This window comes from Ursus arctos, unplaced genomic scaffold, assembly GCF_023065955.2.
Source record: "Ursus arctos isolate Adak ecotype North America unplaced genomic scaffold, UrsArc2.0 scaffold_22, whole genome shotgun sequence".
Taxonomy (NCBI): Eukaryota; Metazoa; Chordata; class Mammalia; order Carnivora; family Ursidae; genus Ursus; species Ursus arctos.
In genome coordinates this window covers 32,782,608-32,799,060 of record NW_026622897.1, presented here as the reverse complement: position 1 = coordinate 32,799,060, position 16,453 = coordinate 32,782,608, and the positions used below count along the sequence as shown (strand labels likewise).

General features: G+C 38.4%; 1 pseudogene; it reads left to right on the top strand.

The window, feature by feature from the left end:
• The first annotated feature begins 8,129 nt into the window (after nucleotides 1-8,129).
• On the top strand, nucleotides 8,130-13,340 carry LOC113260165 (cardiolipin synthase (CMP-forming)-like; annotated as a pseudogene).
• The last annotated feature ends 3,113 nt before the right edge of the window (nucleotides 13,341-16,453 follow it).

The following is a 16,453-nucleotide window of genomic DNA, read 5'->3' as shown; positions in this document are numbered from 1 at the left end:
GTCTGAGGCCCCAGGATTTGAGAGTGGTATCTGCATGAAGGCATTTGGCAAATCAAGATGGTATAGGATTGGTTGGCTGAAGGTCAATCCAGACTCTAGATCCCCCATTTTTAGGAGATGGAAAAGCCCTTCTACCTTCACCTACCCTTCTCTGGTTCTTCAGTAAGGGCTGTCCTTAGTACATCCCTGGTGCCCTGGCCCTATGGAGTGTAGAGGAGCAGGGCAGGGCACTCAGAAAGGGATTTATCAACTTTCCAACATGTTTTCTGGGAAGATAGCAGGCTGCTCATCTCAACACTTCTGAAAAATCCCACCTGAAGAGCAGAGCTCTTCAGGAAGCCCTGATATATGGCATCAAAAATGCTGGTTAACTGTAGCAAATTCCTATGGGTGACTGCAGGAAGTGAATTCCCATCAGAAAGGAGGGCCCTGGTTCCAGGTGGGGCCTATTACCTGAGACGTCCCTGGGACATAGATTCCCAGGAGAAATGCCTCTGACGATCAAAGCACCTAGTGATTCTGTGGAGAAGATCTTTATAGGTAGTGCTTCAACTCCCAGGTTTGGGCACGTAGGCACATGTAGAGTGGATTCTGGAGCACAGCCAAGGCTCTCTGCTCTGGTCTCATCAGTGATGCTCAACTTCCAGCATCAGAGCTTCCTGATATTGGCTTAAGACTAACACTGTAAAAGTGCAGATATGTCTCATGGTGTTGGTCTCACTGGTTGAGGTGGCCTTCAATGAATGAGTTTATTAGATCCTTTCCCATGAATACGTTTAGGTTGGGAGGAAGAAAAGAGGGGGCACGAGGCACCTGGTCTTCCAGGAAGAGGTCCAGTAAGTCAGAAGGAACCCAAGTAACCATTTGGTTCAAAAGTTCCAACTCAAAGCCCACAGGCCAAATCCAGCCTGTGTGGTTGGTCTAGAAGAGTGCCTAATACAAACTTTGAATTTTATTTCCTTTAAGTAGGATATGAGCCCTCCACTTCATTGTGGATCCCACCACGCCTCACTGTCTTGCTTCAGTTTACCTCATTTGCTCAGGACGCCTAGCCCAAAAATATGTGTGTTTGTGACCTTGAATTCTGGTACAAGTTTCTACTCAATGTAGTCCTTTTGACAACATCATGCAGTCTGTCTTTATTCACTTTTTCACACATTTATTCAAAATATATGTACTGAGCACTTATTTCAGGTAGGCTTATGAATGCATAGTAATTTAGAGTATGAAGAATCTTTGGAGATGTTCTAGTCTTACCACTTCATTTCACAGGTGGTGCAACCGAGGCCCAGAGAGCTGCATGACTCATGTAATGCCACAAAGCTGCTCCGAGGCAGAGCTAAATTTAGTAAGAAGCTGGGTGGGCAGAGGGGGCTGCTGTCTCTCTTGAGTGCCAAATGCACTTCGATTATGACGCTCCCCTAATATGCTTAGTTCAATGATTCTTAAAGTGTAGTCCAGGGGTCTCTGGGGTCCCCGAGAGCCTTTTAGGGCATCTGTGAGGTCAAAATTCTTTCCATAATGAAACAAAACCATCTTTTGGTTTCATTACTCTCATTCTCTCATGTATGTATGGAAGTTTCTAAGGGGTGTGATGTGTAATATAGCAACAGATTGAAGGCAGAAGCATATATGAGAATATCAACCCGTCACTGAACAGGTTAGCCTAACTGTATAACTATGCCACCGTTCTCACTAAATATTTGTTTGGAAAATACATTTTTATTTAAAAATATGTTATTTATATCAACATTTAACAGGTTTTATATTCACATGTATTGTTATTCATTTAAAATATAATAATAAACGGGTTTTAAATTTCTCAGTTTTAATTTCTAATCTGGTAAATATCAATAGACTTAAGTCACATCAACTATAGTTTTGGGGGGGGTCTTCAATAATTTTTAAGATTATAAAGAAGTCCTGAATTCAAAAAGTTCGAGGACTGATAATTTATTCTGATAAACCTAGCCAAGGAAAATTATAGTACTTGAATTTTTCCAATAGGCATATGGTCATGTAAAAGTTGTATAATTATTTTTTAAAAAGGAAAAAATTGAATGGGATTCATTCTTGCTTCTTAGAAATGAAAAATGGTGCCTTGCAATGTGGTAGGCCCTGTGTTACTTCAAGGATTGGTCTGACTTGAGCTATTCCATCACCAAAGACTGGATGGAATAACCCTGGTCCTGTGGTGATTAAAGTATGAAATGAGGGCCAGTGTTGCCAGGATTTACATCTCAACCCCCACACCCACTCCTCCTACTTTTGTCTTAGCTACAAGTACCGCCATTACAAGGGGCCTGGGCCAAAAGCCTGGATTCCTCTACCACTCTCCTCTCACTTTCTGCCACACTCACCAGTGCTGTCTCCCTCAACAGCTCTGGTACCTCTCCTCTTCACTGCAAGAGGAGTTGAGACAGCCATTACATTATGCAGAGATGGCTTCTGTCTTGCTGATCTCCCACCCCTCTTGTCCCCTCCATGGTGGCTCCGCTCTGCCTCCAGATTAAGCTTCAATTACATGAATCTGATCATGATCCATCCTGTTCCACCTTCTTCGAGGCCCTTGGTAATCTGCTCCCTGAGGACCAACCAGCCTCACAGTCTCACACACTCTTGCCAATTTTACATTTCACCAAGGAGAATTCTCTATATGTCTGCAAACCCACCATGTGCAGTGGGGTTTCAGTGCCTTTCCACCTGGGGTTGGGAGTTCCCTCAGCCTGGAATACACTTCCTTCCTGCTTATCTACCTGACCAACTCCATGCCTCAAGCCTCAGCTCAAGAACTCCCTTCCAGGGCACCTGGGTGGCTCAGCTGGTTAAGCTCTGCCTTTGGCTCAGGTCATGATCTCAGGGTTGTGGGATCGAGGCCCCCATTAGGCTCCCTGCTTCTCCCTCCTCCTCCGCAAATAAATAAATAAACTTAAAACAAAAAACAAAAAACACCTCCCTTCCTCTGGAGGAAACCCTAACTCCTGAAAAGGCCCCATACAAAGTTAATAATACAGTAAGGATTTGTTAAAATGAGTGAATCCTTCATTCGGAAAAATATTCTGTACTGTCTGCTAAGTTTTCCTGCCTTATTGAGTATAGCATAACCGAGCTGATAATTGCCAATTTGCAGGGTGGTCTTTTCTCTGGACGCCAGCCCTCAGTGTGCACGCCGCAGGATAGAGACAGTGACTTGGAATGAAAGTCCACCGACCTCAGGACTTGACCCAGAAGTTGGTTTTCTCTTATTATATCTTAGTATCAACTGTTTTCTCGTCTTCTACTTATTTCTCCTTAAAATGGAATCACAGGGTGAGATCAAGATGATTTGTGTTTCTAAATCGGTGGATGGGGATTAAAGAGTACACTTAACCATGATGAGCACTGAGTAATGTATAAAATTGTTGAATCACAGTATCATACACCTGAAACTAATTTACCACTGTATGTTAACTATACCTAGGAGTTAAAATTGAAAACTTAATAAAACATAAAGAGAAAAAAAACCTTTAAAAAATGATGATTTGTAGGTTAATAAATTGACTTTTGGTTAATTGGTTCTGTCACTTTAAGGTTTAATAATATAATACTTATGAAGCTTTTACCTAGTGTAAATAATTCAAGGATATTATTCTTACCACTTTCTCATTTAAAACAGTACTTTGTTAACATTAATTTGGGCAGCATCTTTCTTATAGTGTCAACATGAAATGGGATAGGTTGTCACAGAGCCTTTTGCCTGATTAAAATAACCTGTGATCTCTATTTCTTTTTAATAGAGACAACTTTATAGAAAGAATAGAATCTGTTGAAAAAAACCTTTTCAAGCACATAAAACCCTTGTCACGTGGTAGTGAACAATAAATGCTAGTTCTCCTCCCTTCCACCATTAAAGTCAAATTTGACCAAACCAAGTCCAAAGTTTTCAGCATGGCACAGAAAGCCCTACTGATTTGACCCCGCCCACATCTGAAACCTGCTACTCTCCCCATGCGACTCCGCCTTCCAGCAACCTGCCTTGCCCATGGTCCCCCGGATACACCATGCCACACTGCCTCTCCTCTATGGCTTTATTCACTCAGTTTCCTTGCTGGGAATGCCCTTGCCCCATCTGTCTCCCTCCTGTCCCATCAGACTCAAAGCAGGTATCACCCTCTCTGGAAACACTTCTGGTCCTCCCCAGCTTGCGTTAGCTGGTCTACCTTGAAGTTCCATCCCAACCTTAGGCTGACCTCTCTCAGAGCTCTATGACCTTGGGCACAGGACCTGACCTCTCTTATCTCGGTTTCCTCATCTGTAAAATGAGTAATGGTTTCCACCTGGAACATACTAATTCCCCACTAAGTGCTAGCTGTTATATTTGTTTTGGTATACTTACCATAATGAAAATATCTGTGCACTTATCTGGGTATATACGACTTTTTTTTTCTCTGTCTCTGAGAACCTAACATACCTTCTAGCAAGTGTTCTGTAAACTGAACTAACACTTGATATCACTTGAAATTCTAATATCTATCAATGTACATATAAAGCTCTATACCATAGTAGTCAGCAGAGACAATAGTCCACGTTCTGATCTTTCACTTTACATCATCCATGCTTTTATCATTTTTTTTTTTATGGAGCCAGTGCTGAGCTTGAACTCAAGACCCTGAGATCAAGACCTGAGTGGAGATCAAGAGCAGGATGCTTAACCAACTGAGCCACCCAGGCGCCCATGTTTTTGCCGTTTGTAACAGCTATGTACATGTCTATTCATTTCCCTTTACATTTTTATAATTGAGTTGGTTACAAACATCTTTAGCATGCAACAATGAGTGTTTCCCCGTGGCAGCAAGCAGTTATTTGGTCAAAACTTACAAACACCTTTACAACCCTTGAGGGGGATCACTACACTGATCTCCAAAGAGGCCGAGCTAATACACAATTTCTCATGAAACTATTTCTTCCCAGACTTATCATCATCAGATTTTATCACTAGTTTTGTTACTTTAATGGGGGATGTAATTGTATCTCTGGGTTGTTTTTATTTGTCTGTTTTTAATCACTAGCAAGGATGGACATTTTAGAACATAAGATACTATGTCTTTTCCATCAGCAACAAAACAGCTATTCATTCCTTACTACATTCAAAGTAGAATCCAAATGGTAACCTTATATATTTCTTTTTTTAAAGATTTTATTTATTTGAGAGAGAGAGAGAGAGAGAGAGAGCGTGCGCACAAGTAGGGGGAGGGGCAGAGGGAGAAGCAGACTCCCCGCTGAGCAGGGAGCCCAACCTGGGGTTCCGTCCGAGGACCCTGAGATCATGACCTGAGCTGAAGGCTGACACTTGACTGACTGAGCCATCCAGATGCCCCATGATATATTTCTATAAAATTTTTCACTTCTTCGGATATACAATTTCCCCATGCCTTTTCTTTTTAACATATATATATATATATTTTTAAAGATTTTTTATGTGTTTATTTGACAGAGATAGGCAGCCAGCGAGAGAGGGAACACAAGCAGGGGGGGTGGGAGAGGAAGAAGCAGGCTCCAAGCGGAGGAGCCCGATGTGGGACTCGATCCCGGGATTCCGGGATCACGCCCTGAGCTGAAGGCAGACGCCTAACGACTGCACTACCCAGGCACCCCCTTTTTAACATATATTTACAACATCTTCTGCTACCACAGAATTTTGTGCATGAACAATGCCCCACAATGCCTGTGATACTGACATTCAAGCTGTCCCATGACAGTCTTTGATAGTATTCAATTATGCTAATTTTTTTATTTCAAGCTCCTTTGTTTGGCAGGTTGTTTTTAAATAGTTTTTGTTGTTGCTGTTCTTTTGTGTTTTTGGTTTTTTTTTTACTTATTGAAGGTCTATTCTATGGTATAGCTTCTGGTTTATTCTCTTCCCTACTGAGATCCAGTTTCTACAAAGCATATTGAATAGTGATTCTTTTCCCTGCTGAGATACTGTTTCTGGCATGTTATAAAATTTTATACAATTTTGAATTTCTGAAATTTCTGTTCTATTGCACTGATGAATCTTTTAAATTGCAAGTTATATGGTTTCAATCACTGTTACTGTTTTTATTAAGTTTTAAATTTTAATTCCAGTATAGTTAACAAGTGTTATCTTTGTTTCAGGTGTACGATATAGTGATTCATCAGGCCTATACATGACTCAGTGCTCACCATTATAAGTGTCCACTTAACCCCCTTCACCTATTTCACCCATCCCCTCTGGTAGCCCATCAGTTCTCTCTAGTTAAGAGTCTGTTTCTTAGTTTGTCTCTCTCTTTTTTCCCCTTTGTTTGTTTTGTTTCTTAAATTTCATACATACAAGTGAAATTATATGGTATTTGTCTTTCTCTGACTGGCTTATTTTGCTTAGCATTATACTCTCTAGCTCCAACCATGTCATTGCAAATGGCAAGATTTCATTCTTTTTACCACTGAGTAATATTCCACTGTATATACCACATCTTCTTTATCCACTCATCAATTGATGGACATTTGGGCTGCTTCCATATCTTGGGTATTGTAAATAATACTGCAGTAAGCATTGGGGTGCATGTATTCCTTTGAATTAGTGTTTTTGTATTCTTTGGGTAAATACCCAGTAGTGTGGTTACTGGATCACAGGGTAGCTCTATTATTAACTTTTTGAGGAAATTCCATACTCTTTTCCACAGTGGCTGTACCAATTTGCACTCCTACAATACTGTACAAGGGCTTTTATTTCTCCACATCCTATCCAACACCTGTTGTTCCTTGTGTTGTTGATTTTAACCATTCTGACAGGTATGAGGTGATATCTCATTATAGTTTTGATTTGCATTTCCCTAATGATGAGTGATGAGAGATGATCTTTTCATGTGTCTGTTGGCCGTCTGTAGGTCTTCTTTGGAAAAATGTCTGTTCGTGTTTTCTGCCCATTTTTAATTTAGATTATTTGGTTTTGGGGTATTGAGTTCTATCAGTTCTTTATATATGTTGGATAATAACCCTTTATCAGAGATGTCAGTTTGCAAATATCTTCTCCCATTCAGTAGGTGGTCCTTTAGTTTTGTTGATTGTTTCCTTTGCTGTGCAGAAGCTTTTCATTTTTTTTATTTAATAATATTTTTTTATTATATTATGTTAGTCACCATACAGTACATCCCTAGTTTTTGATGTAAAGTTCCATCATTTTGATGTAGTCCCAATAGTTTATTTTTGCTTTTGTTTTCTTTGCCTCAGGAGACATACCTAGAAAAACGTTGCTATGGCTGATATCAGAGAGAATAAGTGTGTTCTTTTCTACGATTTTGATGGTTTCCTGTTTCACATTTAGGTCTTTGATCCATTTTGAGTTCATTTTTGTATATGGTGAAAGAAAGTGGTCCAGTTTCATTCTTTTGCATGTAGCTGTCCAGTTTTCCCAACACCATTTGTTGAAGAGACTGTCTTTTTCCCCATTGCAGATTCTTTCCCCTGCTTTGTTGATGATTAATTGACCATATAGTTGTGGGTTCATTTCTGGGTCTTCCATTATGCTCCATTGATCTATGTGCCTATTTTTATTCCAGTACCATATTGTTTTGATTGCTACAGCTTTGTAGTACAACTTGAAATCTGTAATTGTGATACCTCCAGCTTTGCTTTCCTTTTTCAAGATTGTTTGGGTATCTGGAGTCTTCTGTGGTTTCCTACAAATTTTAGGATTGTTTGTTCTAGTTCTGTGAAAAATGTTGGTGTTTTGATAGAGATTACATTAAATCTGTAGATTGCTTTGGATAGTATGGACATTTTAACAATATTTATTCCTCCAATCCATGAGCAGGGACTATCTTTCCACTTGTTTGTGTCATCGTCAGTATCTTTCATCAATGTTTTATAGTTTTCAGAGTGTAGGTCTTTCACCTGCTTGGTTATGTTTATCCTTAGGTAGTTTATTTTCTTTGGTGCAATTGTAAATGGGATTGCTTTCTTAATTCTCTTTCTGTTGCTTCATTATTAGTATATAAAAATGCCATCGGTTTCTGTATTGTGATTTTGTGTCGTGCAACTTACTGAATTCACTTACCAGTTCTAGAAGTTTTTTGGTGGAGTCTTTATATAGTATCATGTCATCTGCAAATAGTGAAAGCTTTAACAATATGGATGCCTTTTATTCCTTCCACTTGTCTGATCACTATGGCGTGGACTTCCAGTACTATGTTAAATAATAGTGGTGAGAGTGGGCATCCCTGTCTTGTTTCTGATGTTGGGGAAATGCTCTCATTTTTTCCTCATTGAGTATGATGTTATCTGTGGGTTTTTCATATAAGGCCTTTATTATGTTGAGGTATGTTCCCTTTAATCTTACCTTGTTGAGAGTTTTTATAATGAATGGATGTTATCCTTTGTCAAATGCTTTTTCTGCATCTATGAAATGATCATATGGTTTTTATCCCTTCTTTTATTGATGTGATGTAGCATATTGATTGACTTGCAAATATTGAACCACACTTGCATCCCAGGGATAAATCCCAGTTGATCACGATGAATGATTTTTTTTAATGTATCATTGGATTCAGTTAGCTAATATTTTGTTGATGATTTCTGCATCTATATTCATCAGAGATATTGGCCTGTAGTTCTTTTTTGTAGTGTTTTTATCTGGTTTTGGCATCAGGCTAATACTGGCTTCATAGAATGAATTAGGAAGTTTTCCTTCCTTTTCTATTTTGTGGGACTATATTAAGAAGAATAGATATTAAATCTTTTTTAAATGTTTGGTAGAATTCACCTGTGAAGCCACCTAGCCATAGACTTTCATGTTCTGGGAGTTTTTCGATTTCTGATTCAATTTCACTGCTGGTAATCGGTCTGTTCAAATTTTCCATTTTTTCCTGTTTCAGTTTTGTGAGGTTATATGTTTCTAGGAATTTATCTATTTCTTCTAGATTGCCCAATTTGTTGGCATATAATTTTTCATGATATTCTTTTATAATCTTTTGTATTCTGTCGTGTTGATTATTTCTCCTCTTTCATTTCTGATTTTATTTGAGTGCTCTCTCTTTCTCTCTCTCTCTCTCTCTCATTTTTTTTTGTGAGTCTGGCTAAAGGTTTATTCATTTTATTCATCTTTTCAAAGAACCAGATCTTGGTTTCATTGATCTGTTCTATTGTTGCTTTAGTTTCTATTTTGTTTATTTCCAATCACTGTTACTTTGTAACATGCTGTACAGTCATCAGGATGAGAGGAATGTTATTACCCATATAAAATGCTTTTGATGTTTTTGCCCTCATTTCTTCCTCAGAGGTGGCGAAGTGAGAACAACAAGAGCCAGAATGATCAGGGAACCTTACCGTTCTTCCCCATCTGCAGAATTTGGATGGCTGTAATGGTATACAGCAGACCTCAGCAACTGGCTGTCCTACCTGGCCTACGGTCTTGTTTTGTTCGGAGGACAAGGGTAACATGGAGTTAGTGTTTCAAGGTGTTACAGAGTTTCAGCTTGGGATGATGAAAGGTCCTGGAAATGGACAGTTGTACTGGTTGTACAACGTGAGTATACTTAATGCCACTTAATTGTACAACTAAAAATGTTAGAATGGTGGAGTGCTGCGTGGCTCAGTCAGTTAAGCATCTGACTCTTGATTTCAGCTCAGGGAATGATCTCAGGGTCTTGAGATCAAGTCCCGGGTTGGGCTCAGGGCTCAGCACTCAGCTGGGGGTCTGCTTCTCTCCCTCTTCCTCTCCCTCTGGCCCTTCCCCTGCTCATTCATGTGCACAGGCATGCATGCACACACACACTCTCTCTCTCTCTCTAAAAATAAACACACATAACTAATGAATTGTTGAACACTACATCAAAAACTAATGATGTGCTATATGTTGGCTAACTGAACATAATAATTAAAAATAAAATAAATAAAATCTTTTAAAATATGTTAAAATGGTAAGTTTTATGTTATGTATATTTTACCACAAGAAAAAATTTTTAAAGGAATTATAAACATAAGGAATGACTTGAAAAATATTTCTGATCTAAAAAAGCATAAAGTAAAATTATATCTATACTGTCACTAAAGAATGTAAAATTTATACAAGTGAAAAAGGATAAGAAACGATCATGGATAATTAAAAGTATGATATTTTAGGTCCATGGGGTTATGTGTGAATATCTTCTTTCTTTTATTTATAATTTTAATAATGTTGGCACAATGTTTTTAATTTCATTTAACATAACTGGGTAGTGAGTGACTATCTTCTCCCTCCCCTCCCCTAAATGCTGAATTTGAATAAAGGAATGTATATAGATAAGCTTAAAAGTACATAGAAACACCTCCTTCAGACATGAGGGCTCAAAGAACAAGTCGGTCTGGAAATGCTTGAAGAGCAACGGAAAAAAAAAATTCTCCTTTGGATAAGTCCCTGCTCTAGTCTCACTGTTGAGCTCTGCCTGATAGAATGGCTTTCTATAACTCTTCTTTACTTGTTCCTTGCCAGAGGGTACTACAAATGCATCTTTTAAAATTACTTCCTGTATCAGGAGCAGAATCAATTAATATGAATGCCTCCAGAGGTCATGGTGTTTGCAACCCTAGATGCTTCCTTGGGTCACTTGTGCAGGGTAGGGTGCAAAGTAGCTACAGCACATTATAGTTCAAGGAAGGAAGTGAACCTTATTTGATCACTTAGTACTGACCACGTGCCAGGCTCTGGACTAGACATTTAGGTGAGTATTTTAGCTTACTCTCAGAGCAAGGTGGTGAGACAGGTATCTTTATTTCTGTTTCAAAGGTGACAGACTTGAGGTTTAAAGGATCGAGGAACTTGCTAGTGGCTTACAGAAGAAAGAGGTAAACTACATGAACGTCCTCCACTCTCATCCCCTGGAAACACTGGATATACTTATGACCAAACGGATAACATTTTAAATGCATAGATGAATTCACAAGAAAAAGGAAGAAATATATAAACATCAGCAACAAGGGAAAGGCATAAAGGAGAGTAGTGAGAAGAGTATGTAGTGAGAACAGAGCCTGTGGCATCCTGAAAAAAATGCTAGAACCCAATAACTTAGACACTTGGATTTTACCACCTTGTGAGAACTGAAAATGAGTTCTTGATCCTGCAAAGAACAGAAGTTAGAACTGAGGCCCATACACACAGCCAGGATCATCTACAAGCAGAATGTTCAGTAAAAAGGTGAACTGGGGGGGGGGGGGAATACATTCACCAGCACCGAATGACAAAGAACGTCCCAGGTTTTGCTTGGAATCTAAGTGAGGGAATAAAAAAGAAAAAGAATATAGTTTTAGTTGAGAATATGAAAACTTGGAACTTTATTTCATGAGGATTTATATTTCATTTTCTCTTGGTTACTTTCTTTTGGTTATTCTTATGGTCCCAGAACCCTCAGGTCAAGGAATTCTTCTAATAATTGATCCCAAGCCAGTGATACCTCACTTAATTCTGAGAGAATTAAATGGAAAACTTCTCTGGCAAGAGGACAATCCAGGCCACAAGGATTTCTCTCAGGAAAAACAAGCAAGTCTCATCAGTGATGAGCTCACAATCAAAATTTTAAAAAACACATAAGGTGAATGGAACTAGAGTGCATTATGTTAAGTGAAATAAGTCAGAGAAAGACAAATATATGATTTCACTCATACGTGGAATTTAAGAAACAAACAGATGAACATATTGGAAAGGGAGAAAAAACAGTGAGGGAAACAAACCTTAAGAGACTCTTAACTACAGAAAACAAACTGAGGGTTGCGGGAGGGAGGTGGGTGGGAGATGGACTAAAGGGTGATAGGGATTAAGGAAGGCACTTGTGACGAGCACTGGGTGTGATACGTAAATGATGAATCACCAAATTCTACTTCTAAACCAATATTGCACTCTATGTTAACTAACTAGAATTTAAATAAAAATTTGAAGAAAAAAATAATTTTTAGTATGCTAGGTAATTTCCAATAAAAACGTGTTTGTAGGGGTGAGTGGGTGGTTCAAGCAGTCAAGCATTTGACTCTTGATTTTGGCTCAGCTCATGATCTCAAAGTCGTGAGATAGAGCCCCCCTTCAGGCTCTGTGCTGGGCTGGAGCATCCTTAAGATTCTCTCTCTCCTTCTCCCTCTGCCCCCCCCCCCCATTCTTACATGCAATCCCACACTCTCCCTCTCTCAAAAAAAAAAAATAAAATAATAGGGACATCTGGATGGCACAGTTGGTTGAGCAGCTGACTCTTGGTTTCTACTCAGGTCGTGATCTCAGGGTCATGGGACTGAGCCCTGTGTCGGGCTCTACACTCAGTGTGTGTTTGCTTGAAGATTCTCTCCCTCTGCCCCTCCCCTGCTCTCTAAGATAAATGAATAAATATTTAAAAAAATATTTGTAATAAAAAATAAAAACACATGAGAAAAAAATCACTGTGGGCACAAGTTAGCAGACACAGTAAACATCAGGATTTGAGCCCTAAGAACTTGAGACAATGGAATTGAAATCTAAGAGATACGACATAAGTATATTTAAATTAATGAATGAAGAAATAAACCCAAAGAAAATGGTATCACTATGAGAAACAATGGGTAGATATTTTAAAATAGAATTTCTAGAAATAAAAAAATAGTCATTGAAATTGCAAGTAGTGGATGGGCCAAATAGCTTATTAGACACCTGAAGACAGAACAAGTCAACTGGATAATAGATATGAATCCATCCCCTGGGAGGGGCCGTTGCTTGCACACAGGGAAGGTGCTCATTATTCTGCTACTGAGGCCCCAGGCTGACCATGGGGCCTGACAAGCACCACCAAGCCTGTGTGAAAATCCACGGACAATTCCACATACCTTGTCAATGAGAAGAACCAACTTGGCGCCAGTTTGGAGCTATTTGGTTACTGGAGAAGATTTTGATATTGCACTAGGAGTTTTGCTCTAGTTGGGCTCACTGATTTATTGGGTGGATTTATCGCTTGAAATTGGGACAACTGTTAATCATCTTTGGAAAATGTTCTTGGTCCACTTGCTGATGAAATCCCTATCAGCATCCTCCATGTTAGCTTGACCTATGCAGATCTTACTCCAGTTTCACTTGCTCATACGATAATTTCAAAGATGTAATATTGGTTCCTACCATTTTTATGTCAGATATTGAATTCTTCCAACACTGAGAACAGTTGCTAAGTATTTCAATTCTTGCTGTGTCACCACTAAATTAAAACCAACATGCATCAATGTAATGTAATGTAAACATAGCAGTCCAGTTAATCTTGGTGGTTTCTTAGGCAGCTCTGGTTTTCAATTATGCTGACAGTATTTATCTTCAGATACTGTGGTGTTTCATAGTTTGCAGTCCAGCTGCATCAGCTTAGTTACTATCGCTATGCTCAGAATGCTGGTCAGGGGGAAAAAATGTAGATGAAAGTCATCCATCATCATTAGGAAAGAAATGGTACAGACCACTGGCACCAGGGCCACTTGGAAGTCTACAGCAATTTCTCATTTTGGTGTTCAGCCTGAAAAAGGACCTGTCAGAAAAAAACTGTCATCAAAATTGAAGTACTGCACATTGAAAACAAGCTTTATCATGAAGATATGCAGAATTTCCAATGTATTTTTTTAAAGATTTTATTTCTTTCTTTGAGAGACAGCATGAGAGGGAGAGAGAGATCACAAGCAGGGAAGAGATGTAGAGGGAGAAGCAGACTCCCTGCTGAGCGGGGAGCCCCATGTGGAACTTGATCCCAGGACGCTGGGATCATGACCTGAGTGAAAGGTAGATGCTTAACCAACTGAGCCACCCAGGTGCTCCCAATAGATTTTTAAATGCAAATAGAACTGAGCATAGCATTTTATTTTAGGGTTCTTGATTAGTTTACAGAATAACAATTATTCCAGTTACTAGCAATCATTTTTAAATACATTAAAAAAGATAGTCCAGAACATGGAAACTGAAATCATCACCTCTTTTAAAATAGAATTTAGATTTGTCACAAAGCACTAGGGAGTTTTGTGTGTTTAAATACATATATTTATGCAACCTGGCTGAAGAGTTTTGCATTTGATTTTTAGATTTGTGGCCATTAATATTTCATGTGGTTAATATCTAATCTAATATCTAATAATGACAGAATAAAGGAAGGTTAGCTATAGATAAAGAAAAGTTGTAAAGAGATTTAAAATGCAGGACATTTTGAAAATAATAAATAAGATCAAACACAAAATAGAAGTTGCTGAAGTTTACATTCAAAAATGTCTTCCAACTCTCAGGCGCCCAATGGTTTATGTATTGGAATAACAAATAACACAGGTGGTTGGAATATTACAGAATGTCCATTACCCTTTGCTGTTTAGAAGGTGGTGATTTACATCATGCCTTTACGTTGTGTCTCTTACATAGTGATGTTTGCATTACATTGGAATGGAAGGGTTTTTTCAGTTTTTAAAATTTTATTTAAATTCAATTAATCTACATATAGTATATTATTAGTTTCAGAGGTAGAGTTCAGTGTTTCATCCGTTGTATGTAACACCCAGTGCTCATTACATTATGTGCCCTCCTTGATGCCTGTCGCCGTATTTTAAGGGTAGCTGCTAAAAGAATAGAAATAGAAATAGAAGGAGCAATAGAGGAGGGGAAGGAAATAAAGAAAGCTTGATTTATCTAATAGGAGGCAAAAAAAAGAGCAGAAAATAAATTCAAAATAAACACAGAAATGGGAAAGAATAAAACAAGATAGTAGAAATCTACATATATCAATAAAAATAAATATAAGAAGGCTAAATTTAGCAGTTATAAGAGAATCCCAAAATATTTTAAAATTAAAATATTGTTAAATATTATACAGCAGTTAAAATTAATGAACCAAATGTATCAATAAGAATAAAGCCCCAGACATAATGTTGAGTGGTAAAAAAGAGGTAAAAGAATATTGCAATATTATAGCATTTATGTATATTTTTAAATACCTCAATTATGTGTATTGTTTTTTATATTTACATATATACACACCCATGGAGATTTTTATAGTAAAATTATAAAAATAAGCATGGGAACAATATGCAGAAACTTTGAGATAGTGGCTAGGGAACTAGTAAAGTTAAGGATGAGGAATGAATGAGCTTTCACTATTTCTTGAATGTTTTGATCTTTTAAAAAAATAGTTAAACTGGGGCACCTGGATGGCTCAGTTGGCTAAGCATCCAACTCTTAATTTCAGCTCAGGTCATGATCCCAGGGTCATGAGATTGAGCCCCATGTTGGTCTCTCCACTCAGCAGGGAGCCTGCTTGAGATTCTCTCTCTTCCTCTCCGTGCTCATGTGCTCTCTCTCTCTCTCCCTTAAAAAAAAAAAAGAAAGAAAGAAAAAAATTAAACCAAACATGGCAGACCATTAATATCTACTTTATTTTCATAGGGGGTTGGTAATACCTATCATTTCTCTGCTTTTCTCAATGTTTGAAATATTTCCCAATTTAAAATAAAAGTGTTTCAATAAAATCTTATAAGTTTCCTCTCCTAGGTATGCATCCAAAGGAATTGAAAGCAGAGACTCAGACAGACATTGTACACCAGTGCTCACTGTAGCTTTACCCACAATAGCCAAGAAGTGTGAACAACCCAAGTGTCCACCAACAGAGGGATGAATAACCAAATGTAGTGTCTACATCCAATGAAATATTCAAAAGAAATGAAGTTTTGATACATACTGCAACATGGATAAGCCTTAAAACTATTACGCTACGTGAAATGAGCCAGATACAAAAGGACAAATATTGTACAATCCATTTATATGAAATACCTATAATAGGTAAATTCATAGAAACAAAAATTAGATTAAAGGTTACTGAAGCTTGAGAGAGAGAGAATGGGAAGTTATTGTTTAGTAGTTTCAAGTTTCTGTTTGGGGTAATGAAAATGCTTGGGAAATAGTGGTTATGGCTGCATACATTGTCAGTATAATTAATGCCACTGAGTTGTACACTTAAAAATGGTTGACATGGCAAATTTTGTTAAATCTATATACCAAAAATTTAAAAAATAACGTAATATGTCGAAAGCCATCGAATAGTTTTATTTGTATATTATTATTATTTTAAAGATTTATTTATTTATTTGAAAGTGAGAGAGATAGCAAGAGAGAGCATGAGCAGGGAGGAGGGCAAGAAGCAGACTCCCCACTGAGCAGGGAGCCCGACCTGTGGCTGGATCCCAGGACTCTGGAATCAAGACCTAAGCTGAAGGCAGACACTAACCGACTGAGCCACCCAGGCGCCCCTTGTGTATTATTTAAGACATGCATTAGGGGCGCCTGGGTGGCACAGAGGTTAAGTGTTTGCCTTCGGCTCAGGGCGTGATCCTGGCGTTATGGGATCAAGCCCCACCTCAGGCTCCTCCGCTATGAGCCTGCTTCTTCCTCTCCCACTCGCCCTGCTTGTGTTCCCTCTCTCGCTGGCTGTCTCTATCTCTGTCAAGTAAATAAATA